Source organism: Pinus tabuliformis, chromosome 9 (assembly GCF_031772625.1).
Source record: "Pinus tabuliformis cultivar Carrire ecotype Pingquan chromosome 9, CPIR1, whole genome shotgun sequence".
NCBI classification, from domain to species: Eukaryota; Viridiplantae; Streptophyta; class Pinopsida; order Pinales; family Pinaceae; genus Pinus; species Pinus tabuliformis.
The window spans coordinates 1014199328-1014223261 of NC_142307.1; the positions used below are offsets into that span (position 1 = coordinate 1014199328).

The 23934-nt window shown below is 35.6% G+C and overlaps 1 long non-coding RNA gene across 1 annotated transcript; it reads left to right on the top strand.

The window, feature by feature from the left end:
- The first annotated feature begins 1765 nt into the window (after nt 1–1765).
- Nucleotides 1766–5309, top strand: LOC149152151 (uncharacterized). Its single transcript, XR_016263541.1, has 5 exons — nt 1766–2735; nt 2872–3078; nt 3176–3260; nt 4770–4954; nt 5051–5309. It is a non-coding gene; the product is annotated as an uncharacterized LOC149152151 (long non-coding RNA).
- The last annotated feature ends 18625 nt before the right edge of the window (nt 5310–23934 follow it).

Consider the following 23934-nt stretch of genomic DNA (forward strand, 5'->3'; position numbering starts at 1 on the left):
TATATTGAGAATAGGTTTAATCATATTTCTATTTCGTGTCTATGTCTTTCAAAAAGAAAATAATTTCAACTTGCATATTATCGTTTATTTTGAATCCGTCTTTTATAAAATAAAAATATGTTTCCATTGCGTGTTTGTTATTTGGAATGAACCGCTGTATAAGACACTATTTTAAATTCTATCTGTGGCAAATAAGAAATATTCTAGCCACTAATATACTTTAGTTTTCATAAACAATAACTGTATAGTTATTTATTCCGACTATTCTTTCATTATGCTATATTATTTGAGTTTTTATTTCCATCTCTATTGGAAAGCCTATGCATGGAAAAGTAAATAAATTGAATTCAATTGTTTGATATGCTTATTTGTTTTCATTTTTTTGTTTCTTTTCTTTTTGCAATGAGTTTGCTTCCTGGAAGATCTCGCCACTCAACCACAAGTATAGCGATGATGTCCATATTCTCCCCTGGGATTTCCCCCTCTACATAGTGGTATTCATTAGTTAATTGAATCACCATGGAACATCAAGACTGTCTATCCTATTTTTGGTTTCTCCAAGACTCCCACTAGTTATTTTCACCTAGCTCAAGGAGGTGCCTTGGGCTATTTAGAAACATCCTGCCTTCTCATTCAATTCCTTTACTTTCCTCTCCCAAGTTCTCCAAACCCCTAGGCCTTCCTTGGATTTTCCTTTTTTGGAAAAATGTGAGTAACCACCTTAATTGTCTCAAGAGGTTTACTAATTATCCTCTTCTTCTTGAAAGCACCTTTATTATCATTATATATTATTCATAAATTGTTTTGGCTAGCTCAGCCATAATTCTTTCAGTGTTTCCATCATGCGTATTATGATAGAGACATTTGGGTATTTTCTCGTTAACGACTCTTCGAATCAATAATGAATCCAGGTAATTGTTATTATACGATACCTTTGAATGAAATTTTATAATTTTATTTAGCATCTATGACTCTTCCATTTGAGAAATCGTCTCGTGATCGTAGGGGTTTTTAAATTTTTTGTGATGGATGAAATTTCAAACATAGGGCCATTCTTCCCCATTGTGGCAGTGTTCCTCCTTAAGCGGTCGATCAAGCACTGAGGTTTCTCAGAAAGTCCCTTCAAAGGTGAATAATTACACAACAAATTGGGGTTTTTCGAGGCTACAATATGATGGCCCCAACTAACCCTACATGGCCCTGTGCCAGTGTTCACAGCTACAAATCTACATCATTGTTTAAGAAAATTCGAGGTACAAACGTTTCCCTCATTATCCACTCTATGTGCTATGAATTAAACTTTTCTATGAGCATGTATGACATTTCCATTTCTCTCCTTGGAGTTTTGTGAGCATGTTTTTTTTACTCACACACAGCTTGTGGTATCGCCTTTCAGGTTTGTTCGCTATTATGACTCAAACCCTTCTTGGATCTGGTCATAAATTTAGTTGGATAACTTATGAAAGTTTTCTGAGGAGAAATTCATGCTCTGGCAACCATGTTTTTAACTGGGTCAAGTTGTTTTAACTCTAGAGATGTATGTTGTTGAGGAGTCTCCATCTGGCCTAGTTAGTTACCTTCTGATGAGTAATTACTTTTAAGAATCCTTGAACACTTAACGACTCCAAGTTTAAAACCATATTCGTTTTCTTTATTTTATATGTAAATAATTATTTAGAGAGTTATAAGGTCTAGTTTTATGGTATAATTCTCTTAGTTAAATTTCCCTAATTGTTGTAATGTTAATAGACAGGTTTGACTGGTTATTGGGGTCATTCCCATCCCCGTCCTAGCTGTGCAATTTACACTGATATTTACAATTGTTCTATTGAGAATAGGTTTAATCATATTTCTATTTCGTGTCTATGTCTTTCAAGAAAGAAAATAATTTCAACTTGCATATTATTGTTTATTCTGAATTTGTCTTTTATAAAAGAAAAATATGTTTCCATTGTGTGTTTGTTATTTGGAACAAAGAAACGTATAAGATACTATTTTAACTTCTATCTATGGCAAATAAGAAATATTCTAGCGAGTAATATACTTCATTCTTCGTAAACTTTAATTTTAGAGTTATATATTATGGCTATTCTTTCATTATGATGTATTATTTGAGTTTTTCTTTCCATCTGTGTTGGAAAGCTTCTACATGGAAGAATAAAGAAATTTAATTCAACTATGTTATATAATTATGTTTTTTCATTTTCTTGTTTCTTTCCCTTTTGCAATGAGTTTGTTTCCTAGAAGATCTCACCACCCAGCCACGAGTTTAGCGATGACATCGAAACTCTCCCTCAGGCTCTTCCCCTCCAGACAGTGGTATTCATTAGTTAATTGAATCATTGTGAAACATCAAGACTATCTGTGTAGTTTTCGGTTTCTCCAAGACTCCCACTGGTTATTTTCACCTAGCTCAAGGAGGTGGCTTGGACTATTCAACAACATCCTGCCTTCTCATTCAATTCAATTGCTTTCCTCTCCCAAATTCTCCAGCCCCTTAATCCTTCCTTGAATTTCCCTTTATCAGAAAAATGTGAGTAACCACCTTAACTGTCTCAGTAGGTTTAACAATTGTTTTCTTGTTCTTGAAAACGCCTTTATTCTCATTATATATTATTCATAAATTGTTTTGGATAGCTCACCCATAATTCTTTTAGTGTTTCCATTGTGCACATATCATAGAGACTTTCGGGGATTTTCTCGTTGACGACTCCTCGAATCAATAGCGAGTCTAGGTAAATGTTATTATACGGTACCTTCGAATGAAATTTCATAATTTTATTTATCATATATGATTCTTCCATTTGAGAAATCATCTCGTGACCATAGAGTTTTACAGAGTTTTGGTGATGGATGACATTTCAAGCATAGGTCCATTCTTCCCGATTGTGGCATTGTTCCTCCTTAAGCGGTCAATTAAGCATCGAGGGTTCTTGGAAAGTCCCTTCAAAAAATGAATAATTGCACATCAAATTGGGTTTTTTCAAGGCTATACTATGGTGGCCACAAAAAACCATATATGGCCCTGTCCTAGTGTTCATGGCTCCAAATCTACAGCAATGTTTAAGCTAATTCAAGGTACAAATGTTTCCCTCATTATCCACTTTATGTGCAATGAATTAAACTGTTCTTGTTTCAATTACCTTTCTAATTTATGCTCTTTTTCTTCTTTCAGATAACAATTATGAGCATGTCCAACGTCTTCATTTCTCTCCTTGGAGTTTCATGAGAATGTTTTGCTTACTCACCCACAACTTATGGTATTTCCCTTCACGTTGGTTCACTATTCTGACTCAAACTCTTCTTGGATCTGGTTGTAAATTTAGTTGGATAACTTATGAAATTTTTTTGAGGAGAAATTTGTCCTCTAGCAACCAGGTCTTTAACTGGATCAAGTTGTTTTAATGTTAGAGATGTATGCTCTTGAGAGTCTCTGTCTAGCTTAGTTACTTTCCTTCTGACCAGTAATTACTTTTAAGAATCCTCGAACAGTTAACGACTCCAAGTCGAAAACCATATTCGTTTTATATATTTTATATGTACATAATTGTTTAAAGAGTTATAATGTCTAGTTTTATGGTATAATTCTCTGAGTTAAATTTCCTTAACTGTTGTAATGTTAATAGACAGTTTCGAATGGATATTGGGGTCATTCCTAGCCCCATCCTAACTGTGCGATTTACACCAATATTTACCATTATTCTATTGAGAATAAGTCTAATCATATTTCTATTCTATGTCTATTTCTTTCACAAAAGAAAATTATTTCAAATTGCATATTATCATCTATTCTGAATCTGTCTTTTATAAAATAAAAATATGTTTCCATTGTATGTTTTTTATTTGGAACAACTACTCTATAAGATATTATTTTAACTTCTATCTGTGGCAAATAATAAATATTCTAGCAAGTAATATACTTCATTCTTCGTAAACATTAACTATACAGTTATCTATTACGACTATTCTTTCATTATGTTGTATTATTTGAGTTTTTCTTTCCTTTTGTGTTAGAAAGCCCATGCATGAAAGAGTAAAGAAATTTAAATCAATTGTGTTATATACTTAGTTTTTTTCATTTTATTATTTCTTTCCTCTTTGCAATGAGTTTGTTTCCTAGAATATCTCACCACCCAGCCACGAGTCTAGCGATGATGTCTAGTCTCTCCCCCGAGCTCTTCCCCTCCACACGGTGGCATTCATTAGTTACTTGAATCACTTTGAAACATCAAGACTATTTGTCTAGTTTTTGGTTTCTCTAAGACTCCCAAAGGTTATTTTAACCTATCTCAAGGAGGTTCCTTGGACTATTCACTAGCGTCATGCCTTCTCATTCAATTCCTTTACTTTCCTCTCTTGATTTCTCTAGCCCCCTAGGCCTTCCTTGAATTTTCATTTTGAGGAAAAATGTGAGTAACCACCTTAATTGTCTCAGGATGTTTAACAATTGTTTTCTTGTTCTTCAAAACACCTTTATTCTCATAAGATATTATTCATAAATTGTTTTGGCCAGCTCAGCCATAAGTCTTTTAGTGTTTCCATCATACACATTATGATAGAGACTTTCAGGGATTTTCTTTTTGACGGCTCTTCAAATCAATAGTGAATCTGGGTAATTGTTATTATATGGTACCTTTGAATGACATTATGTAATTTTATTTAGCATCTATGATTATTCCATTTGAGAAATCATCTTGTGACCGTAGGGTTTTATAGATTTTTGGTGATGGATGACATTTCAAACATAGGGCCATTCTTCTGCATTGCAGAAGTGTTCCTCATTAAGCGGTCGATTGAGCATCGAGGGTTCTCCGCAAGTCCCTTCAATAGGTGAATAATTGCACAACAAATTGGGGTTTTTCGAGGTTATACTATGATGGCCCAACTAAACCTATATGGCTCTGTCCCTGTGTTCATGGCTACAAATATACAGTAGGGATTAAGCCAATTCAAGGTACAAACTTTTCCCTCATTTTCCCTCTTTGTGCTATGAATTAAACTATTCTTCTTTCAATTAACTTTCTAATTTATGCTCTTTTTCATCTTTCAGGTAAAAACTATGAGCATGTCCGATGTTTCCATTTCTCTCCTTGGAGTTTCATGAGCATGTTTTTTTTACTCACCCACAGCTCGTGGTATTGCCCTTCATGTTGGTTCACTATTCTAACTCAAACCCTTCTTGGATCTGGTTGTAAATTCAGTTGGATAACTTATGAAATTTTTTGAGGAGAAAGTCATCCTCTAACAACCAGGTTTTTAACTGGGTCAAGTTTTTTTAACACAAGAGTTGTATGCTCTTGAGGAGTCTCCGTCTATCTTAGTTACTTGCATTCTGATCAGTAATTACGTTTAAGAATCCTTCAATAGTTAGTGACTCCATGTAGAAAACCATATTCATTTTCTTTATTTTATATGTACATAACTATTTAAAGAGTTATAAGGTCTATTTTTATAGTATATTTCTCTGAGTTAAATTTCCTCAATTGTTGTAATGTTAATGGAGATTTCTTTAGTGTGACTTTTTAAAGGTTTTACGGTGGGTTTTTCCAGTGTAATTTCTCTAAAATCTGGGAGGAATTTATTGAAATCACAAGCTTGATGGGTAATCTCGTGCAATCGAAGTGCCCTAAGGGTTTTCTAGGGTGTTGAATCCATATATATATATATATATATATATATATATATATATATATATATATATATATATATATATATATATATATATATATATATATATATATATATAGTAAAAACAACTAGTTTAAATAACACAAATCAAGATTTCACCTCAAATTTTTCCACTGGATTCCGAAACCAAAAACTCCAAAAAATCGCACTAAAGACAACTTCAATGTTAATAGACAAGTTTGATTGGATATTGGGCTCATCCCCATCCCCATCATCGCTGTGCTATTTACACTGATATTTACCATTATTCTGCTGAGAATAGGTTTAATCATATTTCTATTCTATGTCTATGCCTTTCAGAAAAGACAATAATTTCAATTTTCATATTATCGTTTATTCTGAATCTGTCTTTTATAAAAGAAAAATATGTTTCCATTGTGTGTTTGTTATTTGGAATAAACAACCATCTAAGATACTATTTTGACTTCTATCTGTGGCAAAAGAGAAATATCTTAGCCAGTAATATGCATCATTTTTTGGAAACATTAACTGTACAGTTATCTATTATGGCTATTCTTTCATTATGCTATATTATTTGAGATTTTCTTTCCATCTTTGTTAGAAAGCCTATGCATGAAAGAGTAAAGAAATTTAATTCAACTGCGTTATATACTTATTTGTTTTTGTTTTATTTTTTCTTTCCTTTTTTCAATGAGTTTGTTTCCTAGAAGATATCACCACCCAACCACGAGTCTAGTGATGACATCCAAAGTCTTCCCCGAGCTCTTACCCTCTAGACAGTGGTATTCATTAGTTAATTGAATCACCACAAAACATCAAGACTATCTGTCTAGTTTCTGGTTTCTCCAAGACTCCCACTGGTTATTTTCACCCAACTCAAGGAGGTTCCTTGAACGATTCAACAACGTCCTGCCTTGTCATTCAATTCCTTTACTTTCCTCTCCCAAATTCTCTAGCCCCCAAGGCCTTCCTTGAATTTTCCTTTTGAGGAAAAACGTGAGTAACCACCTGTTGATGCCTCGAAATTCGTTGCAACAACATCGGGGAAACCACCCGGTCCGGAACTTAGTGCAGCTCCTTTTCCGTTTGGAATAGTGGCTCCGACTGGGGATAACGGGACCAGTTTCCCAAAGATTATAAGTAAACGGGATGGATGGATGATTTAAGATATGAAATGATAATAAACAAAATAACTAAACTATAAAAGAAATACAAAAAACTATAAGCTAATCCCGGGACTTATCAATTCAGACAGTACAGCGTTTAATAAACTATGCTTAATGACAGGCATATAGATGACACTAACAACAAGCATAGATGTTTAATCATTTGAGATTGCTCTGCGTAAGTAGTTACGCAGAGCTATAATAGCGAATTACTGTACTCGGTCATTTATATCATTGATACATACATGGGTGAAAGATAACAAATCTCAAAAACATTCAATAGTGATATGAAATGAAGACTTATTGTTGTATTGCATACATGTATTCAATAATAGCAAAGTAATAACACAGCAATTCATATAACTGAAAAGAGAACAGATACAGATAATAGTACCATGCAAGCTGTTTGATCAATCCAATGTATTAATCGCTATGTAGCAGTCCTTCCTTCCAACCAGAAAGCATTCCAAGCAAACGACAATAGTGCACAATTTACTTAAACGGCATTCCAAGTAAAATTAAGGACCAGTGGTCGAGTTTCAAAAAGAATATAGACTGAAGCACAATAGTGCAAACTTCAGCCTTTTAGTCTTTTACAAAATTTTACGACCCTTTCCTAAACAATGAAAGGGTCTATAAATACTATTCTAATCTAACTACTAAATATCTAAAAACTGAAAACTAAGAAATCGGCATCAACAAATATCATCTTGCAATTTGGGTGAATCGGCAGTCGGCGGCGATGCTTCAGTCAGCTGTCTCTTTGCCTTTACTCTTTCGCTGACATATAGCTAGCATTGGCTCTACTTCAGGCGGAGTATTAAGGCGAGAAGTCAGTTGTGCATCATATGTGGCATCTTGGAAATCGGCAATCAGGTATTGGAGAGCGTCGGTTAGACAGTTGAGAGCCGACCTTTGAGAATGCGGTTTAATCAAGAAAAGCCAGTATGCATCGGAGGTCAAGGTATTTACTCCAGCAATTAACCGCCCTTGTTCTTCCAGCTTAAGATAATTCTTATGCTCCAGCATATTTGCGGTTGTTATGTTTCCAGGTGTGCATTGTGAAATCATATTAGCCAGATACAATGTATCATTGACTATATTGATCATGTTCGTGGAAATTGTTTTGCATCTGGATGCTGCCCTCTCTGCCTTCATTACCTGTGTTTCCCATTCCATGAAAAGTATGTTCTTGTATGTTTCACTGATTCGGGCTAAATTAGCAGCTTGCCCTTCTGGAGTATCTTGCCATTAAATATATTCTATTATTTCATCTTCGGCCTGATCCAAGTTAGCCCTGGCTTTCTCGATTTGCTTACATACTGCTGTAGATATATCACAAAGTGACTCAGCTTCAACTAGCTGTTGGCACAAAAGTCTAATCTGAGATATTAAAGCGCCATTTATCAGAGTGGCCTCTGTTCTGAAATCTTCAATACTCTTGGCGCCTTTAATACCTTCAAGTTGTGCTGAGAGCTGAACTATTTGATCTTCTTTAGATTTCATTAACAGCTCATTTGATGCTTCCAACTGTGATAATGCCTCTGCTAATTCACGTGCTTTAATGTCACTTTGGTCTATCCTTAGTTTTTCAATTTGCTGGACTAACAAATGATTCTCTTGTTGTTGAGCCAGCAATTGTTCTTCCGCCTGTGTCGTTTTATTCTTAGCCTCTATCACTTCTGCTTGCAATGCATATACCTCATGCTCTTTAGTCTTCAAAAGAAGACTCACTTCGGATGCTTTGTCAATGGTTGCTGCTGAATAAGCTCCCGCAAATTGCGACAGCTTTGTTAAATCTTCAGAGGGACTTAATTCTCCCTTCCAGACGACATTGCCCGTGACTGTTTGCTCATTTGAGACAGAAAGTTGATCAAGCCTTCGTCTCTTCCTTGAGCGTCTTACAACGGCTTTATGCTTAGGGCTGTAGAAAATGTCTAGAGGAGGAATTTCCTCTACCTGAAGATCAACTTGATCAGATGGATTCTGAGTAACTTCTTCAACATTCTGTACTGTGGGTGGGCCGCTGGTTCTTTCAAGAACCGGAGAAACAGTAATATCGGGAGTCTTTAAGGCATCTGAGTCTTTGGAGGCTTCTTTACCACTTATAATGGAATCAAATTGGTTCCATTCCTCAATCAATTCAGTATCGACAGAGATTTGCTTACTCTGTTCTTTTTCTTTTTCAATTTTCTGCTGTTCTTCGAATGCCTTCCGCTGTTGCTCCAATTCCTTTTTCTGCCTATCTTCCAGTTCTTTCCTTATTTTTTCTTCTTCCTCTCGTTTCCTCTGTTCTTCTATCTCCCTTTGCCTTCTCTGTTCTTCTATCTCCCTTTGCCTTCTCTGCTCTTGTTCAATTTGTGCTTTTTGCTGCCTTTCTGCCTGCAGTTTTCTTTGACTTTCCTCCTGTTCTCTAATTGTAACGGGAGGTAAATTTATTTCTGGCTGATCAGGCTCGCTTGAGGATGAAGTTGAGGTTGTAGATAATAACTTTAGAGGCAAAGTTTGCAACCTTTGCTTTCTAAGTTTATTAAATTCAGTTAATTCCATATCTCCATATCTCATTGCAGCAAGTTGTTTGACTTGGCTTATTGAATCAGCACCCATGAACAGGTCGTCAAACTGGTCTTCTTGATGAACCACCTTTGTCAGCTTAGCCTGTTCCAAGGCAGTGAAAGCAGCCTTGTTCGGGTCATAGAGTCTGTTGGGAATAGAAACTAGAGATAGCATTTGGAGTTTTGCTGCTTCCTTTTCTGCATGTTTATAATTTAGCAGCGTATAAACTCCAATTCTTAAAGGAAACGATGGCCATCCTCTCTTCTTCTCCTCTTTGAGAGTTTGGGTAACACCTTCAGACATTATCTGATAAGAGATTTCTCGGGCCAACAGTTTGTCTGGGATGTATACGGGAAGAACATGTGGCCTGGCCTTGCTTCCAAAAACTCTGATATAAGAAAAACATTCTTCGCCGAACCAATGGGCTACGGCTGGCAGGTCAAAAGAGGCTTCATAGGAAATCCTAGGGATAGGTCTGTCAAAAATAGAATAGTGAACGGGAACCATAAAACCATTGCAAATTTGGTATAAATGATCTTTGTGAGAAGGTTTCCACAATTTACGATGATACAAATGAATAGGTGTTGGGTCATGGGTTGTCCATCTCCAACCAAGGACAGGAAACTCAGAATTAAAACAAAGGGCATCCATAATGTATGCAGAGTAATAAAAAGGTGGGATTTTCCTCTCACTGACTCTGGTTTTGGCCCTAAACTCACGAATAGCTAAGACCAACTTATCAGACAGGATAGTGGCCCAATCCATAATTATACTATTAACGGCCGCTTCCATTAAGGGAACCATATCAACATGGATATTTGCAGAATCATGAAATCCCCACAATCTACACATCATAATTCCAGCATAGCAGTAAGGTGAAGCCAGAGAAGCATTGGAGTACTTACCCGACATATCTTGTTTGTGTTTTGCTGGATTTTGCCTCCACTCTCGTAGAGGTTCGGCTGGTGATTCATTCTCTCTGGCAAATTTTTCCACAAATGCTCTGTTATAGACTTGTTCGGGATTGGGCAGATGATACATTTGTCTTAAGTCTTCAGGCTTGAAGGAGCCGAAAATCCTTCTATCCTTAGAAACGAAGGTTCTGTTAGTGAGAGGAACTTCTTCAATTGCCCAACGTACCACATCAGTATAAGGCAGGACTTGTTCCCTGGCTGCTATTCTGTGCAGAAAAGAGTCAGCCAAATCTTTAAGAGTTGCCTCAGACTTTCTTAATTCATCCACACTTGCCTCCGTTACTGTCACTTCTGGTTGTTCTCCTTCTAGCAAATTGTATGTCCCTTGCCATGTAGTACCAGTAAGACCAGTGCATGTAGTATCTGAGATTAAGCCCTTCCTTGAAGGTGTAGCAGCTTGGCCTGAGGCGGGTGTCGCAGTAGAACCTGCCATCTTCTTAGACTTTTTTCCCATCATATTCAGACTTCTCTCGTTAGTCGAATTCTACACAAGTGCAAGAGAAATCGTAACAAAGAAATAACAATGACAATCCATAACGGGATAAATATATGATTTGAAGCGTGGCGAGATTATTCTAAAAAGAGGCTGCGGATTTAATGATTTGAGCAGGCGCCGTAGATGTAATGATGGTGATTTTACGGCCTACAGCTTCATAAATGACCATTACTTAAGTTATTAAACCGAATGACTCCTTAAAGCATGTAATAGATCTTTCAAAGGTCTAATCGTAGTTGTTCGTTAATTTGAAGGGGCAAAGCTTTTAAATACGCATGCATTACCTTATCCCTTTACTTAACGGCTTTTTTGAAATCTGTGATTTTGTCAAATCGATTTTAAATCTAACTTTAATGCTTTGAAATAATCACCTTTTGGAACTGAGGTCATCATTAAGCGTCATCATATCGCATCAGAAGTGTGTGTGTGGCGTTATTACTTGGGAAAGTTTTTAGCGAACGCCGATTGCGATATCGCATTTGGCGCGCGAACATACCCCCAGATGTGTATCAATTGCTTTTAGCGAATGCCGATAGCCGATATCGCATCGGGCCGGAGTGTTAAAACATTTTCCACACGACATAGTGGAATGCCGATAGCCGATCGCCGATATCGCGTCGCATCGGGGAAAGGTATGTGCCCTTTTGTGTGTTCATTTGCTATTGCCGATGGCCGATAGCGATATCGCATCGGGAAAAACCAAGATGGCAACCGAACTTGCGATTACTTCTTTGGACTTAACCAAAAATTGCTTATCACTTGCTCAATAAGGGTTTTTTGCATAAATTCATTTGATTATCATACCTTATTTGAACAAGTTTATTAATGCCAATTAAAAATTTTAAAAGGGACCCATTTCATATGTAAATTGTTTGTGATAAAATTGTTATGAAATGGGGGGTTGTTGTAGGGCACAACACCACCTTAATTGTCTCAAGAGATTTAACAATTGTTTTCTTGTTCTTGAAAACACCTTTATTCTGATTATATATTATTCATGAATATTTTTGGCCAACTCAGCGATAATTCTTTTAATGTTTCCATCATACACATTATGATAGAGAAACAACAGTAAAGTAAAAGTAAAAGTAGTAAAAGTAAGTTAATTGTTCATGTAGCATGGGGTGTTACAACTCCCCCATCTTATGAGAAAAACCATCCCTGTTGTTCTCTTTAATTTACGAAAATAGTGCAGGATAAGATTTCCACATAAAATCCTCTTCTTTCAAGGTGGCTTCTTTGGGCCAAAGTGCTTCCACTGCACTTTAACCTGGGTGATGGCTTGTTTCCACAAGGTTGTTTCTCTCCGTTTGAGAATACGAAGAGGTTTTGTCAAAAATTATCCTTTCGGTTTGACCTGCCCATCATCATGAATTACCATTAGTAATTTAACTTGTAATAAAATAATTATATACTAATTTACTTCATCAACTTATTTACCTGCACATTTTCCTAGTTAATTGTATGCTAAGGATTTTATACTTATTTTTTTACCTTGGAGACATAGAAAACAATATTAATCCGGATATGGCTTGGTAACGCGAGCTTATATGCTACAGGTCCAATTCATTCCAATACTTGAAAAGGACCACAGTATCAAGGTGCTAATTTAGCACACCCTCTCCACTGCAAGGTACTTTTCTTTGGCTTGACTCGCAAATACATGTGATCTCCTACCTGGAATTCTCTATAGGTTCTCTTTTTGTCTGCATAAACTTTTTATCTGTCTCGGGTGACCTACAAGTTTTGGCGAATATTTTTAACTATTTTCTCCATCTCAGCTAGCATATCAAGACCTAATGTTAATTTATTGATGGGTTTGTTCTAATTTATGGGTATCCTACATTTTCTTCCACACACTGCTTTGAAGGGACTCGTTCCTAATGATTCATGGTGTCCGTTATTACACGAAAAATCCACCAAGTGGAGGTAGTATTCCCATTTATTTGGCTGTTGCATCATAAACATTCTTAACATATCCTCTAAAACTTGATTAACTTGTTTAGTCTGTCCATCTATCTAAGGATGATAAGCGGTATTGAATTGGATCTGTGTGCCCAATCTAGAGAAAAGGGTCTTCCAAAATGTGGATGTAAATTTTACATCCCTATATGAGATCACTAATTTGGGTATCCCTTGCAGTCTAAATACCTCTCTCATAAAGATATCAACAATTTCAACAATCTTGTAAGTGTATTTTACTCATATAAAATGAGTCGTTTTGCTTAGCTTATCAACCAAAACCATAATTGAGTCATATTTGTTTTTATTTCACAGTGGACCTGTAATAAAATCCAAAGTGATCATCTCCCATTTCCACTTAGGAATAGGAAATGGTTGAAGTAATCCAACTGGGTGTTGGCATTATGCCTTCACTAGCTGACATTCTAAACATTTAGCTAAATATTCAGTAATATCTTTTCTTAAGCTTGAACATAAATAACCTTTCTTGATAGTTGAAAGTAGTTTCTAGTATCCACGATGAGCAAAATAGAGTTTCCCATTAAATTCATCTATTATAAATTGTATAATAGAATTATGATTACGAATATAAATTTGATTTCCAAATGTTGGTAGTTTATCATGATTTATCCCATATTCATATTTTTCTCCCTTATTCTGAGCATTAATTGCTTGCTTCCAAAGAAAGGTATATTTTGGATCCTTAAGGGATGCTTCTCTAATGATATCAGAGAAATTTGACTTCAATGGGATGAAATGTATTTCATAAATGCAACACAACTTCTTGCTTAACACATCAACAACTCAATTTTCTTTTCCTTTAAGGTGTTTTATTTCAAAATCAAATTCTCTTAAAAAGGATGTCCATCTAGCTTGATGAGTATTTAAACTGATTTGGTTAAAGAAACTTGTAAGATTTCTATGATCCTTTAACAACAAAAATTTCTTCCCCAACAGGCAGTGCCACCACATTTTCAATGTGTGTACTACTGTTGTTAGTTCTAGATCATAAGAAAGGTATTGTTGTCCATAATCCCTTAGCTTGCAAGATTCATAAGCTATAACTTTACCCTATTATGTTAGTACTCCTCCAACGCCTTCTTTACAAGCATCGGCACATACAACAAATGATTTCTCTGGGTCTGCAACCTTTAATACAGGTGCAGTAGTAAGTAGATGTTTTAATTGCTCAAAACTCTGCTGACATTCAACAGTCCACCAAAAACTTCTTCCCTTCTTTTGTAATGATGTCATGGGAAAGGAAATTTTTGAAAATCCTTCAATAGACTGACGATAATACCCAGCTAGGGCCATAAGGATCTAGTATCAGAGAAATTATTTGGAATGGGCCACTCCATAATGATTTTAATCCTTTTTAGATCCATTACTATACCTTCAACTGAAATAACATGACCAATATATTGTATTTGGCTTTTGTAAAAATTGTATTTGTTGTATTTAGTGTATAACTGATTATCCCATAGGGTTTGCAACACAATTCTCAAACGATTTTCATGCTCCTCCTTGTTCTTAGAGTAAATTTGTATATCATCAATGAAAATGAACATAAATTTATCTATGTATAGCTAAAAAATACCGTTCATCAGACTCATCAAATTTTTAGGGGAATTCATAAGACTGGAAGGTAGTGCTGTGAACTCATAATGACCCTAATGAGTTTGAAAGGATATTTCAAAAATTTCTTCTTCCTTAATCCTTATTTGATGATACCTGGATCATAATTCAATTTTGTAAAACACACAATACCCCCGAACTTGATCGAATAAATCATCAATTTGAGGTAAAGGGTATTTATTTTTGATAGTCAGTTTATTCAACTGACGATAATCGATGCATAATCTTAGGGTTCCATCCTTCTTTCGTACAAATAATACGGGAGCTCCCCAAGGAGATACACTAGGACGAATATATCCTTTATCAAGTAGTTCTTGAAGTTGCATTTTGAGTTCAGTCAATTTGGGTATGCTCATGCGATAAGGAGTTCTGGAAACAGGAGCTGCACCAAAACTAACTCTATTGTAAAGTCAATATCTCTCTTGGGTGGTAGCCTGGGTATGGATTCAGGAAACACATCAACGAAATCTTGGATGACAGGAATATCTTCAAGAGAAGTCATATTATTCTTAGAATTTGTATATCCCACCTGTACAACATAAATTTGACAACCTTTTCTGATGCATTTTCCCAGCTGGTTAGCAGTAATTGGGTGTAACTTAATATTTTTCTTAATTCCTTGAATTTATTTTCTTTGTCCTGATTCAGTAAGGTAACTAACAATTTTTCCCTTACAATCTACCAAAGACCACTGACTTTCCAACCAATCCATCCCTATTAGTACATCATATGATCCCAATGGAAGTATGTTCAAATTAACATAAATCTATTATCCTAAGATGTTCACAAGGCAATTTTCTATTTTTGTAGTCACTCTTTTCTTATCCCTTGTAGCTAACTGAACTAGCCAAGGTTTTTTAAATTTAATGCTTTGCAATTGGCATTCTTCTACAATATTAGGACTAACATAGCTTAAGCTAGCACCTAGGTCAAACAAAATAGAGACAAGTTGATTAGCGATCATACCTTCACATTCAATCATGGTGGGTTGATATTATGCTTGATGGTCATCTAATGTGGCATTAATCTTGGGCATGCTCCTTTCCACCTCCCCAACCATAGAGGATCCCTGCATGTTTGAAAGATGCTTCATTCAGGCTCTATGTAGACATTTTTTGTAATAATGGGTTCTTTGCACCCCCAACACTATAGAGGTTGTTTCTGTTGATGGGCATTCACAGGATTATTGACTCCCTCGGTTTCTCTACCTTCAATATGTGCTGGAACCTTTGGTTGATTCTTTGCTGAAAACTTATTAAATGTTCTTTGCTGTAAATTTCTTCCACTCACAATTTTTGTTTGTCTATTTGGGGGAAAATTTCTTATTCCCCTCCAATTCAATCCCCCTTTCGAACCTTTGTTTTTTTGTTTCATTTGCTGATAACAAATGTGGGATTTTCACACAACGTCATCCATTGTTTTTGGATAATCAAATTCTAACTTTTCCTTCATGAAATTAGGTAGACTACTGATGAAACGTTGAATCTTAGCTTTCTCTTCTTGCATATACGATACATGTCACAATAAAGAGGTAAATCATTTTACATATTCATCCATAGTTAAGGCTCCCAGCCTTAAATCATGGAACTCCTTCACTTTTTCATCATAATAACACTCTGTCAAATATTTATCTTTGAAATGCTTCTAAAATTCTTTCCATGTGACTTGTTGTTCGTCAATTTTCCTCACAGTTTTTATTTCTTCCCACCATAGTGTGGCCTTGCTTCTTAACTGATATATTTCCAACCGAGCCTTCAAGTTATCATTGTATTCGTAGATCTGAAAATATTTATTCATATCTATCAACCATGCTTCTGCCGCTTCTTCAGTTTCACCTTCAAATATTGGGTTTTTTTTTTTTAAATTCTCCTTGCAATTCATTTTTATGTCTTTTTTACTTTCATTGCTTAGAGACATTATCAGAACATCCTTCATCATCATCTTTCCCTTCTACTAATTTAGCATTATCTTTCCTTTGATGGAAGGTCGTAGTTTTATCTCTGTTACCAGCACTGGGGTCTAGTCCACGTTGATTTTGTTGATTGGACAAGCTTTTCAGAATTCTCTCTTGTTCTTGTCGTAATCTCTCATTATCAATTCTCAAATTAGTCATCTCAGCACGTAACTACTGAACAATTTCAAGTAGGGAAGCATTGGCCTGGAAAGACTCTTCTCCCAATTGTATCCACATCTCTGGATTGTCCCCTACATACGTTGCATCTGATTGATTTGGCGGTCTGGATCCCCTCTGCATTCGTTCATTGCGGCTTTCTTTCTTTCTCTCTGTGTTCAATCATTCACACACAGTTCCACTTAGTTTTTTTCCCAGTAGCCTCAGTGCCATAACCTTGAGGTTTGATACCATATGCCACAACCTTCACCTTATAACTTTAATAAATATTTACATATATAAAATAATAATAATAATTACGTTTACCAAGCTCCCAAGCTATCCAATATGTGTATTAATATTGGATCTAGACATAGGATAGTGGATATATATGTTCTAAAAAAATAATACACCATTGCACGATGTTGGATTACTCCTATGATAAACTCATTAATCAAATCATTGTTAATATTTATTGTTGGCAAGTGTTGTTATTAATGTTTAATTAAATGAATGTCTTGGCTCGTTTTTGGTTGCCTCATTTTCTTGCCCGATGGTTGCATGTATTAAAAAAAATCCTGGAACATTATCGATGCGGGTTTGAATGACCAGTTGTCAGTGAATCATTTGTGTTGATTCTTAGTTGGATTGGAAGTTGTTTCATTGGATGTTCATGATTGTTTAAACATTCGTTAGGTTATCAAAATCCTAACTATGCCTCACCCTCAGTCATTCTGATGTCCTCTCGAGCTCTGCAACCAAAGAATGTTGTCTGCTAGGGTTTTCAATTCCTAGGCAGAACTGGCTGTAGGTAAAGACTGCTACCTGAATGGTATGATTAAATTTCATATAAGTATGATTGCCAAGGGTAATAGGACCTTTGTATTTTCCTTAAGTATTTTATCACCACAGTATAGATCTTTATTGAGTTTGAATTTACAAACTAACTTTTGGGGATTTTCTAGTTGACGGCTCTTTGAATCAATATTGAATCCAAGTAATTATTATTATACAATACTTTCAAATGAAATTATGTAATTTTATTTAACATCTATGATTCTTCCATTTGAGAAATCGTCCACTGACCACAGGGTTTTATAGAGTTTTGGTGATGGATGGCATTTCAAACGTAGGGCCATTCTTCCACATTGCAATAGTGTTCCTCCTTAAGAGGTCGATTGAGCACCAAGGGTTCTCTGCAAGTCCCTTCAACAGGCGAATAATTGCACAACATATTGGGGTTTTTCGAGGTTATACTATGATGGCCCTGGCTAACCCTATATGGCCCTATCATAGTGTCCATACATACAAATCTACATAAGGGTTTAACGTAATTCGAGGTACAAACGTTTCCCTCATTAGCCACTCTATGTGCTATGAATTAAATTGTTCTTGTTTTAGTTACCTTTCTAATTTATGCTCATTTTCCTCTTTCAGGTAACAGTTATGAGCATGTCCGACGTTTTTGTTTCTCTCTGTGGAGTTTCGTGACCATTTCTTTTTTACTCACCCACAACTTATGGTATCTCCCTCCAGGTTGGTTCGCTATTCTGACTCAAACCCTTCTTGTATCTGGTTGTAAATTCAACTGGATGACTTGTGAAAGCTTTTTTAGGAGAAAGTCATCCACTGACAACCAGGTATTTAACTGGGTCAAGTTGTTCTACGCCAGGGATGTATGCTCTTGAGGAGTCTTCGTCTTGCTTAGTTACTTACCTTCTGATTAGTAACTACTTTCAAGAATCCTTCGACAGTTAATGACTCCAAGTTGAAAACCATATATTTTTTCTTTATTATATATGTACATAATTGTTTTAAAGAGTTATAAGGTCCAGTTTTATAGTATAATTCTTTGAGTTAAATTTCCTTAACTTTTTTAATGTTAATAGATGGTCCGATTGGATATTGGGGTCATTCCCAACCCCATCCTAACTGTGCAAATTACACTGATATTTACCATTTGTCTATTGAGAATAGGTTTAATCATATTTGTATTCTGTGTTTGTCTTTAAGAAAAGAAAATAATTTCAACCTACATATTATCGTTTATTCTGCATTTGTCTTTTATGAAATAAAAATATGTTTCCATTGTGTGTTTGTTATTTGGAACAAACCACCATATAAGATACTATTTTAACTTCTATCTGTGGAAAATAAGAAATTTTCTAGCCTTCATTCTTCATAAACATTAATTGTGCAATTATATATTACGATTATTCTTTCATTGTGCTATAGTATTTGAGTTTTTCTTTCCACCTCTGTTAGAAGCTTGTGCATGAAAGGGTAAAGAAATTTAATCCAACTGTGTTATATACTTTTATGTTTTCGTTTTCTTGTTTCTTTCCTTTATGCAATGACTTTGTTCCCTGGAAGATCTCACCACCCAACCGACTCTGGTGATGACATCCAAACTCTCCCTCGAGCTCTTCCAGTTCTGCTGGTTAATTGAATCACTGCGAAACATCAAGACTATCTGTCCAGTTCTGCTTTCTCCAAGACTCCCACTGATTTATTTTGCCCAACTCAAGGAGGTTCCTTGGAATATTTGGCTGAGTCCTTCCTTCTCATTCAATTTCTTTACTTTCCTGTCCCAAATTTTTCAGCCCCCTAGGCCTTCCTTGAATTTTCCTTTTGGGGAAAAATGTGAGTAACCACCTAACTACCTTAGGAGGTTTTACAATTGTTTTCCTGTTCTTGAAAACACCTTTATTCTCATTATATATTATTCATAAATTGTTTTGATCATATCAGCCATAATTACACATTATGATAGAGAAACAACAATAAAGTAAAAGTAAAAATAGTAATAGTAAGGTAATTATTCATGTAGCATGGGGTGTAACATCCCCATCTAATTTTTAACCTATGACCTCTTAAGAGAAAACACATACTCTTAACTATTAATCTCACTCAATATATATAATTAATAATATTATTCTATGTCAATATGTTTAAAAAATAATATAATTAAGTAAACATATTTCAAAAATAGAAATCGTATATGGAGCGAGGAGTTCATGGTATGTTAGACTTTCTTGTGTAATGAGAGTTCGTGATGTTTAATATTTTTAAAAATTGGTACTTGTATGGTTTAATTTGAGTTATCTTATCTTAAAAAGAAATTGTACGATGAGAATTTAAAAGTAATGGTTAATATATTTGAAAATTAATACTTATGCGATTATTTAAATTAATTTATAAATAAACACGATGGATATTAATTTATGATAATTATTAACATATTTATTTCAATATACATTTTGCATTGTCGAAATAAAAGAAATGAAATTTTTTTTTTTTATAAACCTAAACTAAATTATAATTTTATTTCAAATTATTATTATTATTAATTCTAAGAAGAATTAATATATCAATTAAATAACATTTTTAACTATGAAGATTCACTGCCATTTATTATAGAGAATTCTTACTTGTAAATATTTTTTGTTACAATATCAATGTCATAGTCAATATTATGGTTTATCAATACTACACTTTGATATGGCAATTTGATATAGATCTTAACTTTTATTATTATTATGAATATTCCAATATATTTTATAGAAATTAAATCACTATTATCCACCTAATAATTGTTAATAACTAAATTATAATTATATTTAATATGTTAAAAATAATTATATTTAATATATATTTATCTCATTAATAACAACGTTGCTATTTTTTTTAGCTACCATAAATATGTGAGGAAGAAGTTTATTGTTAGACTTCCCTATATAGGGGCAGTTCAAACGTGATTTTGTAGATCTTTGGGAAACGTATGGACATTTGGTTTAATTTTTAACATAAAATAGTTAAAATTTACATGTTACTTTTTATATTCCAATTTATGTGATGGTTAACCAATCAATAATTAATTTTATTGTTACGTTGAAAACTGTAATTTTGAATATAAGATATATTTTTTCTAATTTTAATTTGGAGTTGAAATATGTAAGATATTTTAACGAGAAATATATATATATATATATATATATAAAAGAGACAAAACATTAAGGTAGTGTTATAACTTTTTTTTTCGCTTCATTTTAGTATAGGAATTTCAAGTCAACTTTGTTTAATTGTGGGCTTGAATGCAACTTTTATCACCATTGAATGTGTCAAAATAGGAAGTATATCACTCCCATGTCAAATGTCTACATGTATATAATTGTTCCCTGGCCTATTCTTAGCTCTGCTACATGATTGAGCATTTTGGAGGGTCAAGGACAACTCAGCCATGGTGTTTTCTCCAAGGAGGGGCTAGCAGCAGTTCTTTTAATCTTTTTCCCCTTCATTTGTTTCATATCCTTATAGCTCCTGCCACCTTGTTTTTCTCTGTTTTTCCTCCAAAACTCCTCATAAACCTTTTTCGGGCTCCTGGGCTTCTTTTGTGTAAAACCTATTAAACCCCGCCAACCCTTTGTTTACCCCGTTTCCTCGTATTAAAAGCCCGAAAACTTTTTAACCCTGCTTAAACCTTTATTTGTTATTTCCCCAGCATTATAGACATAACCCTTTATACCCACGCGTATAACAAAGAAATCATAACCCTAAGCTTTAATAAAGCCCGAGCCCGCTCTCACCTGTCATATCAACCTTGTGCATGTGTTTTAATCTATCGACCGTCTGATTGCACTCCCCGTATGATCCAACGATGTTCGCTGCCCCCACTCCCATAAAACCACATCTCCGTTAGTCAGTGGGGAAAGCGGTTTCCCCGCTATCCCGTCCGCCACGTGGCGCATTTTAATAGGATTGCACTCATGTGTACGTAAACCGCCCTCTGCCTAAAAGCGGTGCGAGGAAACCACCCGCCCATAAAACCGTTGCCTCCCCGCCCGTTAACTCCCTCGCATCTTCCACTCCCGTTAGCCATCGGATCTGCCCGACAGTGATCCGATGACCATTGTTCATCCATCCTCGTTTCTCCTCGATGACCTCCGTAATCCAATCTGCGTCATTCATTTAAGCGATCCGATGGTTGATATTGTCCTGGTGTTGTCTATGCCTCCCGTCAGCAGATCTTGATCGTCCATGTAATCCATCCAATGGCCAACATTTTATCTTGGCTCTTCTTCATTTTCAAGGTATTTTTAAAGTGTTCTCGGCTTGTCTTGTGCACGCAAAGTAGGGAGGAAGCCACGATCCAACGACCTGCGCATTAAAGCCCTCAGCTACTGCATTCAACATAGTGTACCCGCGAAGGACAAAAAGGAGCACCTTGAGTAGATAAATGACTTCTGCAGTTATTGAAAGTCATGCAAAGAATACTTCACCCATTTAAGAAGTAAACCAGAGTACAGAAAGAGCCATTTTGTTCATAAAAACATTTAGATTGTAGCAGAGGACCCATATCTAACTGTAAATGCGGTTGGTGGCCAATTAAGACACCTCCACACATAGCCTAGCAGAGTAATTTTGTAAACAAATTCTATATATACTCAGAAAAACGATGTAATGAGGTTGATGAGTGTTATTCTGTTATAAGCTTCAACTTCTGGAGACTGTAACTATTGTGTAACCTGTAGCTTCTGCTCTGTATTTCCAGCTAATACAAGATTCTTTTGTTGTTGATTGCTCACTTTCCACTTCTTCTTCTTGTTCTAGGTTTTACTTGTTTTGTATTTATTTATGTGCTATTAATGTTCAGCATTAGAGGGGCTGTCATCCCACCTCTGTGTTAGGATTTAGCATGTATCATTGAATTTGGTTGCAGGTTTCTGTTATTTTAATACTAGAGAGTTGTCATCCTATATGTGTATTAAAAGACAGATTTACAGACCTTTTAACTGGTTGCCGCTGGCCATCACAAGGTCATGTGCATCTGCTGGTGTGATCAGTCTTCTCCATCATCACATTGTCTCTAAAACTGTGAGTAATTGGTGGTTAAAAGCCTTGTAGTCTAGGGGTGTTCACCCATGTCTGGGGTTAAGCATAGTAGGAGTGGTTATCTAGCTTGAAAATGCAGCATTTGTTTCATTCATCCACCAATTTATCCAACTATTTGTTGAGTTTGTAATGTTCCCGAGCATCTCTGATATACAACCGAGGCGAGTTTCTTGGGGTGATAACACCTACATGTATATAATTGTTCTCTTGCCAATGTGCTGCAATGCTCTGTATTTTTGTTTGACGCTGTAATTTCCAGCCCTCATAATTAGATTTACTAGAAGCAGGGCGTTGATTTACATATCTTCTTTTATAATACTTACACGGATATACAATGTGTTTCAAAAGCTACAATTGTTGAGCCATTTCACCTATTCAAGACTTAGCTGATTTCGAAACTGGTGGTGTATCGATTTTTTAAAGTGGAAGATGTGAAGTCCTCGTTGTCGGTGATTTACTTTTATCTGGAGCAGGACTTGATTCTCGATATTAAAAGCAGGATTTTTCCTATTAGGGTTTCTTGGAGATTAAAAGGCTTACTAAGACTCTGCGGTTGGGTTTTAGATCTAATTTTCTCCGGCTAGATCTAGATCTAGATCTAATCTTCTGCTTTATTTCTTTGCGGCTGGGTTCTAGAGCTAATTTTCTGTGGCTAGATCTAGTTCTAATCTTCTGCCTTATTTCTATGTGGCTGGGTCTCAGCTCCAACGCTGTGTTTCAGCACTCTCCGTTGTTTCATGTTGTGGGGTTATCAAAGGCAACAACTAATTTCATAAACGAACCACCCATTCAATCTTCTGCAGCTAGATCTAGATCTAATCTTTTGCCTTATTTCTTTGCGGCTGTGTTCTATGGGCAAGTAAAATATGGCTCCTAGCTTCGCGAAAATAGCTGTTGGCTCAGTTCTGCCTGCTTCTAGAGGGCAGGGTCCTGCTCATATTGTCAGTGAAGCCCCAGCTCCTACTGTTGAGGTGGTCCACACCTCACTCGATGAGGCTTTGAAGTTTTACGAAAGTGCCCTAATCTGTCGGTTCAATGGTTTTTGGCCATGACTGACAACTCTCAAAAATTGGATCTTGAAGGTATGGAAACCTGTCATTTCTGATGAAATTAATATCTACCCCTATGTTAGGGGTTTCTTTATAGTAGATTTTGAAAACCCTGAAAGCAGACAATGTATTCTAGATTTTGGCTCTCGATTTCAGGAAAACTCAGGCTTATTCAGGAAGCCATGGAACCCATCATTCAATCCCTCAACAACAGTCATAACCTCAACACCAGTTTGGGTGAGAATGCCAAGCCTACCCTTGCATCTTTGGAATCTCTCCTCACTAAAAGCCATTGGAAATTCAATTGGGAAATTTTACTGCAGTTGCCCAGAAACAGAGGAATATGCTAGAACCACCTATGCACACATCTGTGTGGAAATGGACTTCAGTGTTGGATTCCCAGCTGAAATAAACCTAACAAGTAAAGACTATGTGTGGAACCAGA